Consider the following 13,731-nt stretch of genomic DNA (forward strand, 5'->3'; position numbering starts at 1 on the left):
CTACAGCAGGCAAGCAGACATCAGAATCTGTCTCTTTGTATCTTAAATTGTTTTCTAAAACCAATAAAATCAGCTTCAGTTTTATAGTGTTTGTTTGGGTTTTTTATTTTTTTTTTTAATGAACTGCTAAAATCTAACTTTTTTGTTCTTTTTTTTAATATGCAGCGCAGAAATTTAACCATGCTACAATGGAGTACAGTGAGGGCCAAATTCTACTCTCTATTATTTGAAAAGTTAGATAATGTAAATTAGTTGGTATCAGAACTGCTTCTTTAGGTTTATCTTTTTGATCTGTTGCAATACAGGTGTGAAATATATTTATTTCATTTTGCAATAGCTGAGGTTTTTGTAATGGCTGCTGCAAGTAGTATTGAATTTTTATCTTTTAATAAATAATATTTATAGATTTAGAAAAAATCATTAGATATGAATTATAGCTACTGTAATCATTGTAAATACATTAACAACAAATGGTCAAGCCAAATTAGAAAAGCTCTATTAAAAATTAAATAAAAAGATCTATTGAGTAAACAGATGTCTCTTCACAGCAGACATATCCCCACAGTTATTGACTGAAGCTTCTAAGTATTAGGAAATGACCAACCACAACAAAACAGTACTAAAATAATGCTGCCTAAAATACAACTTGCAATGTTTCCTTGATTGGGCATGATCAGGAGGGTAATTAACAGATTTGTGTGTAATACTCTCAGAAATCCACTGGCTTCTATATGGAGATCTAAATGATATGCTTACAAATAATTAAAGAGTTCAGGGAGCAATCTTTAAAAGAAGAGCTCTCATCCAAGATGACTGTACTTTGAAGGTGATCATCTCTCTCTTGAGGTCCTTTTTTTACCTTCTGCAGATAAAAGGTTCAAGAGGACAGTAGAGAAGAAAATTGCAGCAAATGGACTATGAACTTTAGCAAGGTAGAGCCCTCAATTCCAATTTGATTCAACACAAATAGAGTGGGGAATGTGTAAAATCTGGTAGGATTGGGCCCCCAACCGCTATAAGCTTGTTACAAGAACTTATTCAGCAAGTAAGTATGTGACATAAAATGGATAATCCTACAGTGTCAATGCCCATATTTAAAAAGTACTTAAAGAAGATTATACTTCAATTATTATGCTACTTTGCTTTTACAGAGGGCTAAATCTGAGGCTTTAGATTTAACAGCAGGGCTAACTTCCAGGCTAAACCAAAGCTAGTTTAAGGAATTGAAATGGCTCCAGTTCTTGATTTAAAACAGGTTTTTACTCTCAGTGATCTCTGGCAGTAAACACACATATTTTTCTTTTCAAGATGGTTTATGATCAGTGATTTTAGTTCACTCCACATTACTCTACCACATGTCCTGAACTGCTTGGGACAATCCCAGATTAGGAAGCACATTCATAGGTCTCACACAAAGACTATTTTATACAGAAATAACAGAATTTTCTAACATCTGTTCACAACACATTTAGTAATAAGCTCCTATACCTTGACACTTTTAAAGAAGGTCTTCCTAGAAGTTACCATTATCTCTGGGAGACAAAGCAGCCAGGTGGGGTTTGCACACGCACCTTCTTTAAAACTAAATCTTATTATCACTGATGTTGTTGTAGAAGCCATTAAATTCTGTCCTTGCTTCCAAGGTGGAACACCTTAGCTCAAACTGAATGGCTCTGTTGTGTGGCAGATCTGAAATACACAAGGGCAATGGTGAATACTCCCTGCCTACCTATGAGTGACAGAAAATCATCATATCGTGTCACAAAGGGAAGAAAGAGCCATGACCAAGGGAAAAGGAAACCCATGGAACCATCTCCATACTGTAGTCTCTGAACTGATAGAGAGACCATTAGTCTCCCAAGAAAGAAGCCATGAGCTATTGCCCTTTGACATTTACAGTTTCTATTTCAGACCAGAAGGAAGGTTCATGCACTCAAAAGTTCAAGTGTCTTTTTTTCTCAGTGATGAAAATCACTCTTATAAAATGTCACTTATCCCTATAAACTTGCTACTCTGACTCCTTCACAGACTCATAACATCAAATCCTCATAAGAATGATGCCTGTTAGGCACTCAGATGACTACCATTCAAAATTTGGACTGTCTGGACAGTAACAGACTGTTCTCTGATGTGGGTCCTTGCTTTTTTAATACTGGAATGATAAAGTTTATTGCAGTTTTAGTGCCCATTCCGTTTCCACAGATACCCTGATTTAATGTGAGGCAGTTGATTTATTATGAGGCACAATGTGAATACTTGTTTTCACCTCCTTCCCTTACCCACACCCCATTCCCATGTGTTCTGGTTGAAAAGTTCTGCAGCATGTAAGTGCCATCATCATCAACACCGACATCATTCAATCCTCTTTGTAAGGATGCTTTTACACTGAGTGCTGAAGCCCACAACCTTTACAGTCCGAGCAAACTAAGTTGGTCAGGTCAATGCTATTTCGGCATGTGTGCATGACTTACAGTGATATTTTTCATTGTAAGAAAGGTACACTGTAATAAACAAGACACAAAAATCCAGTAGTGTTTGGAGTACTTAACAGTCAGAATGATTTCTAATTTTTAGGGCAACTTTTTGAGGAAAGCAATGACACTGCAAGTAAAAATAATAAAGCCTCCCACAAAATCATTCATTAAAACAACAATTGAAATGTACATATTAAATGACACAATTGACATACATCTGGGTATTTAAAATCTATTTATATTCTAGTGGGAAGAATGCTCCCTGCTGCTGCCTGGCCTGCTGCAGATTAGAGTAACGGTGCTGCGTCACTTAATGTTGTGTGGTAACTCTTATGTTCCATCTGAAAACATGTTAGAGATAAAAAAGAAATAATAACAGGAAAGAGAAATTACAGGGTATAATGCACAGAAGAGAGATGTTTTCAGCTGAGATTTGAAATCAGATTGAGAGTCAATGAGGTAGAGAGATAAAGAAAGGCTGTTCCAGATGGCGGGAACTGCAGAGCAGAAGGCTGTCTTACCACCAATTAATTGAATGAAACCCACCCACCAGTTTCCCATCCTGACTCTTTTCCCGAACCATGCTAGGCTCAAACCTCGTGGTGTGAAACCACAAGAACTCGATGTGAAAAATTCCATGCTCTTGGCATGCTGTGGTGAGAAACTCCCATGTACAGATCCATCTGCAGCAAGGCCCTGCATTCAGACAAAACTTTTCCACATGTCAGAGTTAAGCCCAACAGATGATCCTACAGGAGCCCATCTCTGCCCAGTGGTGAGCACCTCCACCCCCAGATCGCTTGGAACATCTTGGGAGTTGCTGCTCATCCCCAAGGGAGCAGGCTCGTACAACAGGATGGGTGCTGCTCTCTGGGCAGAGAGCACCATACAAGGGGAGGCTTTTGTGGGTGTGCTGGGAGGGAGCTCATGTACAGTATCTTTGTTGTGAGGCCACACCAGTGTCCATGGCACCTTATCTATGGCTAGTTCAGCCTTCTACACAAGCAGAGGCACCCATGAGATGCAGAGTGCTAATACCAACATAGAGTAGCTCAGCACTTTGTCAGAGCCCAAAGGAAATTCCTCCCATTCAGGGCTGGGTACACAAACATCATACTAATATGCTTCTTCAGAGAACCCCTACACATCTGAAGTTTAATGCAACATAAAACAACCACTGTGATAATTACCCTTGCACAGTGGAATTCACCAAAGTGAATGTAAATATTAATCACATAATGTATATATTGTAACAAGAGAAAGCCTGCATCAAACAGTATTTCTAAGCACATCTCACCAAACATGGATAAATCCTGACCACTAAGCTAACATTTCCTCTAACAGCATCAACAGCTTACCATGAGGAACACAGCTTTGCCCTGTCCTATGCAGCCCATCAGAACCAAGCTATTTCACAGAAGTGCAAGTCCAGAAGCCATGGCTGGCTCAGACTGGTGCCTCTTCTTCGTACAGAGGAGCTTTCACTGATCTTACAGAACAAGGGGAGGAGAAGGAGGTTTTCAGACATTTGCCTTTCAGGCAGCACAGGGCTTTCTAGGTTAAAAGTAAACCCCTCCTTTTCATAGGTAAACCTTCAGGTACCCCTTACAGGTCAGTGGTCAGTTTGCATGAAGAAGCATCCCTGAACCATCAGAATACTGTGCTCTCCTTCAGCTTCAATTTCTGGATAATTTCCCCTCAGAATAGAAGATCTGATTTTGCAGTATCTGATTTTGAAGGAAGCATAATCAAAAAGTCTGCATTTGTGTAAGCAATCAAAAACTTCTGGCTGGCTGTAAGTGACAGGTATAAGCTGATGTAGTTATCACTGCTTCCTCACTTGATAACAGTTAAAAGTTCTGGGATGTATTTCCACTGAACAACAAAATATCAGTGATGCTATCAGTTAAATCCATGACTTTCAAGTTATTTTGGGGTAAAACTGGAATAATGCATGAGTGACTTGTCTCCCAAACACTGTAAATGTAGATTCACAATATTATTTGATTTTATTCCTTTGCATAATTCTACTTACTACAAATCCGAAAAATTAGATAGAAACTATTAAAGAAGTGATGACAAAAATGCCATGTTAGACTTCCATTTATTTTATCATTAAAACGATTTACAGCCTGTACTGATATCAGATTATAAAAATTAGGGCCTTCCATAAATTAAAAGGGCTTGCTCTTGCTGAGCTATAATAAGGGAGTTAATATGTCAGATTTGAAAGGTCTGAGAAGCAGAAAAACAAGCAATAATGAAAAGTGAGATCTTAAAAGCGTGTAGGGATTTTAAAAGTGGACTTTTGTAGAATGCAATGAAATATTAGTAGGCAAAGGTAACTTGCCAAAATAACTATGCTAATCCTCCTCTCATAATAGCCTTCATGGCAGAATCAGTAATAGTCTTTTTTTTTCATTAAACAGGCTCTGATATAATGACATTGAATTACATGCAAATATTCTACATCTTTAGGAATAATTTATTGTAGCTTTACTGGAAAATTTTAGTTGGATCTTAAAAGGTTTTATGGCCTCAGTTATAGCACTTTTACTCCTAATAATCAATATTGATTTTACCCTATCATTCTTTTTAAAGTTTCTGTTGGTTTACATAGAATCCAAATCTTGAGGGAGTTTATAAAGTGGCATTTTCATTTTAAAATCATACTGTTTTATGTAATTATTCCACCCACTCAACAGTTTCTTCTGCTATATCACTAAAAATACAAAACAAATCTTAGTTTCTTTGTTAGTAGGAAGCAAGTGTAGAGTAAGGCAGTAGGAGGACAGCTGATTACCAGGACTGCTCAGTGCCCTGCAGTTGTGCTCATCCCAGGTACATTTTCCCCGTACCACAGCCTGTTTCTCACCTGTGGTTGCTGCCTACACTCCTATTGCAGTGCCCCAGAGAGAAACCCCAGGAAAGATCACACACTGACCTGCATGGAGCTTTCATTATATACTCCTCCTAGGAAACAGAGCCTTTTGAATCAGCTCTGTGCACTACAGGCAGATGCAAGGGACCTGTCTGTCCCAGCTCCTTCTCTCCTCAACCAGGCTGTTCCAGCTGAACAGCTCTCTCGGGCTGTGACACTGATGCCTCTGAATTGTGACTTCTCAAGCCACAATCCACCCTGTTATCATCTCCTGCAGGCCATGCCACTTTTCTTAGTGTTAGCACTACAGCGTGTGAAGTCTGAGGCACAGAGATTGCCCTCTCTTCAGAAGTGCTGCCCCCACCCAGGCTTCTCCTGGTGACAAACAGCAGTGAGGTCCTGTCACACGAGGTGTCCCAGCACTCGCTGGAGCTAGAAGCTGTGGGGAAGGCTGTGATTCAGGCAGCTGCATCTTTCAGTCCCATGGGGCATAACTTCCTTGTTCTCTCCATTGAGCAAAACAATGAGGAATAGAGGCTCTTTGATTGGTTAGCACCATGTTTTATTTGGCTTTGGATAGATAAATTTTGACTTTTTTTCCCTGGGGGAGGGGAGTGGTTAAGTGACATCCTTGAAGGCTCTGTCTACAGTGGGTATATTTGTTTATATTTTACCAGGAGTATCTCCATTTTCCACTCAAAGTATAAGCGTCATTTTGTCCTTGCTTTTTCGGACATAACTAAATGATGACACACATATATGGACATAGTTTAAATATTGACTTGCTTTTTCAACTAGGAAGAATATGGAAGAAACATGACGAGCAGTCTATGAAAGGAACGGTATATAGAAAATTTCTGTGACTGTTTCTATTGACTTACACACCTGCTTTGTAGGGGCTTCTACTGTGTCCTTCTGCTCCCTTACACTGCTCCCTTACACTCCCTTACACTGTTTATTTCAGCATCTTTGAAAATGAAAAGATCCCCTTTTGTTTCAGAATTAGTATTTGACTGATGAAAAGAATGAACCCCAGGGGCTGTCTTTTCCAATCAGGCACTGTACAAGCACTTGAGCTGACGATGTTCTGCAGAACATTGAAAACATGGCATGCCCAGGAAACGTTTGCCATCACATTAGTGATGCTGTAATGGGCACCACAAATCACCTGGACATTAATAGAATGAAATCACTTACTGCCTCTGAAAGCAGCTTTATTCTCAGTTGGTGTCCTGAAAGCACCATGTGTGCAGTCTAGAGTTTCTATCACAAAGGAAAAATTTTCGAATATCATTAAGGACCTGTTTTATTTGCTGCTTTTGGGGTTTGTTTAAATCTCCACTGATTGTTTCTGATGGCAATCCCTTAAACACAACTAGTGTTGGGAAAAAAAACCATAAAAAATAAATTAGTTGTCTTACAAACTTTTAGTGATCTCTGATTTTTCTAAAAGCTGTAGCAGGACAGGATACACATGACTTCTAATGACTGCCCTTGCTCTCACCTAACTGCAATAACGCATCAAACGTGGTTCTTTATCCTGTTACTGCTGGTTTGTAATTTGATCATCAGACAGATTTGAATTCTCCCCAAGCTGTTCCAACGTGTCTGTAACAGAAGCAGAGGTACCTACGTGCACCTCCCATTTTGTTCAGAAAATAGAACAGCTTCAATGATCACAGCCCATGTGAAGCAGACAGCAGTGGTTAAATTAAACGTTGTGATCAAAGAAATGGGCTGTTAAAAATACCTGATTTCCTATTGGGGAAGACTTTTTAATTGTGCTTCTGGTGCCTAGAAAACGTTGAACTTTTTATGAGATGATTCAGGTAACAGTCCATTAGAAAGTGTATTTGATTTAGCCTGAGGAAGTTTGGGAGAAGAGAGAGCCCTCCTGTGTGAGCAGTGGCTGCCCCCTGCCCCTGCCAGGGCTGCCGTTCCGGGCGGCAGAGCCAGCAGCGCCCACTCCCCATCACACACAGCCTGCATGGCTGCACTCTGAAATAGGTCCAGGTGTGAGCTGCAGGACTGAAACCCCACTCTGCTCTCCTTGTTACAGGAGCAGTATCCTCTGCAGCTAAATTCAAGAGATCTCAGGAGTCAAATCTCATACTGTCCATAAAATAAAATACCTGGCATCTCAGGCTTATCTTTCTGCTTTTAACTCATTTTCCCTTTGTATTAATAGAATGTTTGTTATACCACATTCAAGAAAGCATCTAGTTTCTCTAGTGCTATTCTAGCAATCAAACTGATAGCTGTAAACCAGATAAATAGGAGCTGTACACCACTGTTTCTGCTGCCCCATTTTTCATTTTTTGAAATAAACCCCCCAGAGTCTTTTTGCAGAATAAATTGAAGATAAAAAAGTAATCTTTTGATATGGATAGTTTGAACATGTCAGATTTGTGAAGCATTTGCTTCAGCTAGCTTAGCACTCTGTCTTTTGAAAGACTTACAAGGCAAAGCACAGCTGTCAGAATTTTTAAGAGAGTTGTTGTGTAAGGCAAAATTAAGTATCTCTATTAAAAGCAGAGGATCTAGAAAGGAGCTTCTACTCTACTTGTTAATGCCAAGCAGCATTTCACTCTACAACTCTTCCTTTCTGAAATCAGTGAAATTACTTGGGAATGGGGAATAATACTCAGCATGAGGAAACATGCCTAAATGTGGCCTTAACTCTGCTGGGTTTGGCAGTGAAGCTGCCCTTACAATCTAGGATGCAGCAAATGCCTCTTGCTCGGTTCCCCTTTTTCCAAATAGGAGAGAAGAACCAAATAATCCTGCACAGAGCTGAACAGCAGGTTCACTGGTTACTGGGGACCTATTTATTTCAAGCAGATCTTTTGCTTCTGTAAGTTATACTCTGAAAAGTTTTGGCTGAGACAGAAGCAACAAGGAAATCTGGTTTTCATTCTCATCCCTAATTCCTCTGCAAAGCTAATCACTGAATATATTTTCCCAATATGTGTCTAAGCAAAATATCAAGTTTAAGCATTGCAGAAGGGAGTATTTTTGTACACAATTCTAATTCATGGTAAGTTACAGAAAATTACTTTCTGCTCTTGGAAAGCTGGTCATATCTGGATCTGAAATAATAGAACTGAGATTATTAATAATTCTCAGTATTGTATGAGATTTTTATTTGCCATGTAGATCTTCAACAGTTCAGACAAATATGTGGGCTCATTTCACTGCTGATGAGCTGATCATTCTCTTCTTGTCTGTACAGGCACTAACCCATGACCAGCTTCGGGCAAGTCCTTTCTCAGCTTTTGCCTGCACTCGAAATGATTTTACATAGAAAAGTGACAAAATTAGTGCAGGTATATGTGCCCTTCATCAAAGGCTCTACTACTCAGCTGCTGTGAATCAGGGGTTATGCCATCAGTGTGACAAGAAGCACCAATCAGAACAGGGCTCTGACTAGAGCTTTAAAAAGCCCTAGTTAATAGCATGAATAGTAAACATGATCAATTCTGCTCTGTGGTGTAAAAACAACCCCACAGGAAATAAAGAAGGCAAATAGTCAAAGAAAATAAAGAAGAGTTGGATTCCTGATCTTTCTGAAATTTATACCAAGGACTAATGACTTCTGATACCCATCTGCACATGTGTAGACTCTTACATTGTTCCAGTAAAGAAGGAGGAAACATCAGTCAGAGAAACTGTACCTGCTGATAATCTGTAACACTATGGGACTGTCACATCATAAGAAAACCAAAGTTAGATTGAAGTGATAAATGGCCAGCCTGTATTTGAGGCTTGTGTGTAGGAACGTGCCCATTGCCATTTGGTTAGAACTGAACACTTCAGGTAAGACATGGGATACTGGACAGAATTAGGAAGAATCAGGATTCTTTTGCTTCCAAATTCACCCAGTCTGTAGGAGGTTGATATGCCAATGGAAGATGACTGGTTTAATACAAAAAGGTCCCAGAGAAAGGGAAAGAAGTCTGGATACTGGTTTTGGTTGAAAGCAGTGAAAAAGGCTTTAGCTGTGGTCTGTATGTTCCCACATGAAGACATTTGTGCAAAAATGAATGGAACTATAAGAGAAATTGCCCTGCATCTTACGGAATCATGTTAAAAATGTTTCTACCTCAGCTGGGTGAAAGCCATCATTTTCAGCTTCATTTTCTCTCTGAACATCAGATTGAGGGTTTGTGAGGCAATGTCCTGTGAAAGGAATTTCCCTTCACTCAAAAATATCAGCTAAAATGTGTCCTGACAAATATATTGAGTGAACCCAGTAATGATTTTCATTTGCTGATGTTCACCCAGTAAAGAAAGGAAGCAGCACCCTTCCTCTCAAAGGAAATGAACTCTGTTCTCAGTATGGGGGTGTATGGGGAAAGCTAATTACTTTTTCCATGCCAGGAGAGAAATGACATGTGGCTAGAAAGAAATGTGAATTCTGGTGACCCTGCAACCTCTGCAGAAACATGACCTTGTCCTGTTATGAACCGCTCTGTGGTGGGGCGCATGCACAGTGCAGGGGGCATGGGCTCAAAGGCAAAGAGAAAGAAGTACAGCTCAGGAACCTGAGAAAACCAGCACAGAGGAAGGCACATGACATGAAGGAGTCCATGTCCCCAGAAGTCCATGCTTCCTCGAGCCAGAAAATCACTAATGGCCTGAAATAAATTTGATTTTTGCAAAGTTTGGTTGCGGCTTAACTGTTGTAAAATACCCTTTTCCAAAGTGGTGTTTAGAACAATTTGTAACAGAAAAATGTAAAAAAGCACTGTTGGTCTTGTTCCTCTGTCTCTGACACATTATTTCCATCTTTTAACTACCTTTGAGAACCTTCTATTGCCCTACCACTGGCAACTGTCATTTGTAAATTGATTTTTTTTCCCCCTGATGCTTGGCTTGTTGTTCCAGCTCCAGCCCTCTACAACTGGCCCCAGTGGTAGTTTTGTACCAGTAAACTGCTGACAGACCTGGGAAGAGAGCTCTCAATGCCCCACTCTTCATCCACTGCTCTCAGAGCGATGCCCCACCCTGTTCCTGCAGTGCTGGCACCGCTGGCACACTCGTGCTCCTGCTGTAATTGGAGTGCAGCTTCCCGTGAGCAGAAGTGACTTGGAGACAGAGACTAGGATGTGTTTCTTAATCAGATCTTGGGGACTGCTGTTTTTTTCGCTTCGATGTCTTCCAGAAACATTTTTTTCTCCCAAGTAATAGCAAAGATACTTTTATATTCAGACTCTGCCCTCACAGTGATAAAAAGGCCGTCTAGTTAGGATTATCTCCTGTTTGTTATATTATGGCATTTAAAATTCTAAGAGGAGGTGTCAACACAGGAAGAAAGATTTTCACAATAATTAAACAAGCATGTAGAAAATGTACTTAAACTTCCGTTTAAATACAAAAAATACAGAACAAATTGCAACCTGAAATATGAAACAAAATGGTAGCTCCAGAGAGAAAGACATGGAGAGGAGAAAACACAGAAGGTAAAAGACAATTTTAAAAGAGTAAAATCACTATTTTATAGAAGAACAGTAGTAATTCATTAAAATATTTATAAACACAACAAAATCTATTATGCATAAAAAGGCACTGCAGGAATTTTCATACCAACTACAGTATAGGGAATGCATTGCAAGCCCTTGTATTATTTAAATGCTTCCAGTATTCTGCTTGATTTTCAGGATTCCTGTGTTTCACATGCTTAAGAGTCAGACATTGCAGTCATGTCCTCTAGCAAACTGTCCTTACACCCTGCAAAAGATCAGGAAGTGAATAATTTTTAAAATTAGTACACAGAAAAAGAATTTAACTTTATCATAAATCGCCTCTGCTTAAATGAAAACAAAAATAAAGTTTTAAAACTTATTCCATGTCTTCTAGTCCTCGTCACTGCAAATGTATTTGACATTGTTACCCAAAACACAGAAAATGTGTCCATTTTCTTCTAGAATGAGTAAATGTTTCTTTTTATATCTATGTTGTAGATATAAAACTGCCTTGCTTATCTCCATTACAAAGAGAGTTAAAAGCAAAGTTGCCTGCTGAAGTTGCTGTATTAAGGGACACAGAAGATTCCCTCCTCAGATGATTAGCTCTGAAAACTGCTCTCAGATTGATCTTTGACACAATAACTCTTGTCCTCCCTTCCTTCCCTCTCTGAGCTTCAACCAGGCACCTGTCGGGGATCAAACATCTGTCCTGCTGATCAAAGACTTTCTTGAGTTTTTACATATTGAAATATATACTCTTGCACTTTTATGTATGCCTTACGTATTACATTAATGAACTTCACTCCAGGGTTTAGAGTTACACATAATACCTTGCTAAACTAAGGTCTGAAAAAACCACCTGCTAATCAACAAAATCTGGAATAAAAACCTATTTGTTTGTTCCTGTGTTATGAGATAGCTATATTAATTGTGTGTGCTTGTTTTTAAAAGAGCATTAAAGTGTTTGTGATAAATTACACAAAAAGCCAAAGCTTAATTAACAAAACTAGAAACACAATTGCAAGACCTGTTTGGAAATGATCATTCAATGATCCGAACCTGTAAGACCGAGATAAATTACTTGTGAAAACATTTTCCTCTTGGAAAATCACAGATGAGACTAAATGAGATGTTTTATATATATAGTAGCAAACAGTCATAGGTACATATCATTTTGAAAGTCCCATCTGTCTTGCAGCCCAAACAGTTTTTGGCACCACAGAATGATTGCTGCATTTCACATTATATGAAAAGGTAGTAAGGGTTGATATATGCCAGGGTTCTAAACGTCAGAGCTCCATTTTACTACACTAAGCATTTATTCTAAGGAACTGGGTTAAAAAAAAAAGAAAAAAAAAAGAAAGAAAGGATAGATAATTAATTTATATTCATTGCCCTAAAAATATGATCAAGATTTGATTTCAAGACTCTGAGTTACCTAATCCCTAGAAGGATCATCTGATTCATAAATTCAAACCATCGCTTTTTTTTTCATAGAAAAGTAAACAGAATGCATGGATGTGATTTATCGTTTCATCACATTTTAATTGACTACATTAAAGCTACAAATATGAAGGGAACTCTGCCTGGGTACTTGTTGGAGCCTGATTCAGCATGCATCCTAAAGCTAACTGTGTGTGGCAATCCACAGTCTGTAAGGTTTAAATTAATAATATAGAATTAAATAATACCATCAAAGCAAAGAATTAATTGGTTTCCTATTTGAGTATGACACTGAAATGCCACAGGGGTTCAAAATGATTGTTACCATCATCAGGAAGATAAGTGTAGACTTTAGCCAAGATTAAATAGGGATTAGTGTCCTGTCTTATTCTTCAGTAAGGAGCTACCAGCAGTATGCTTGGTCACAGCTACAATCACCTTCCTTATTGAAGCACTAACAATTACTTTATCTAAAGTATAAAGACACACTTATTTCTAAGATTCAGGTTAGGCCTCTGAGCAGCCACTGATTGGACCCTATGCATTCTGCAGCAGGCAGAAACACATTAGCTACAATTTCCCCCGAAGGATCACTTACATGACCCTGAAAGGCAAACAGAAGACATATTTTTCCTTTAAATGATTCATAAAATTCCACTACAGATGATTTTAGTCTGTTGCATCCATACAGGAAAGAATTGGATATGGAAAATTATTTTGTATCAGACAAAATATACATATTTTCTCTGTAATAATGGGTATCTCTCAAATGATTGTATGGTTGCAAAAGACTCCAAGATCCAGCCTGAGGAGTAATTTCTGCTACTGGTCAGCTTGCTGAAGGAGTAAAGTCAAGTTCTCACTACCCTTCTACCCTTCTATGGCTTCGTAGGCTTTGGTTTACCTCAATATCATCAGTATATTACCAAGGATGATGGACTGCTGACAAAATGACAATTGTTTGCTCCTTTTGGTCCCCATGGTGGCAGTTGAGGGAATTGATCAAAGCAGTTTGGACTGGAGAGTGCAATTACATGAGTCTTTTTGGATTTCTGAAATGCTGTTTCCAGTGGCTGTTGGAATAATAGCTTTCCTTTGAAATTGTTGCTTGCAGGTGCAAAGGATGGTAGCTAAGGAAAACTAACAAAACAGATCTGCCTCCTTAGCATTCTGGCTTTATAACAATGCTATGGAAGGGCTTCAATCTCCATAGAGAAACAAAATAGAGAAAGATGAATTTTAGTATTTGATGTAATCCAAACCAATGTAATCTGCTACAGCTCAGCATGTCACGGTAGAATGTAACAGAGCAAGTTATAAAGGCAGGCAGATACAACACCCGTTTTTCACATTCCTAATGAACAGTGTGAATTCGTTGCTTTCAGAATAACAGATGATTTAATTGAATCTGTATAATCTAATGCAATCAATCTCATTTAACTAAATGTCACACAGCCCTTTTCAC

The sequence above is a fragment of the Corvus kubaryi genome, unplaced genomic scaffold (genome assembly GCF_017639235.1).
Source record: "Corvus kubaryi isolate FWS band 111438036 unplaced genomic scaffold, C.kubaryi_AGA036_p1.0 37396, whole genome shotgun sequence".
In the NCBI taxonomy this organism is placed as follows: domain Eukaryota; kingdom Metazoa; phylum Chordata; class Aves; order Passeriformes; family Corvidae; genus Corvus; species Corvus kubaryi.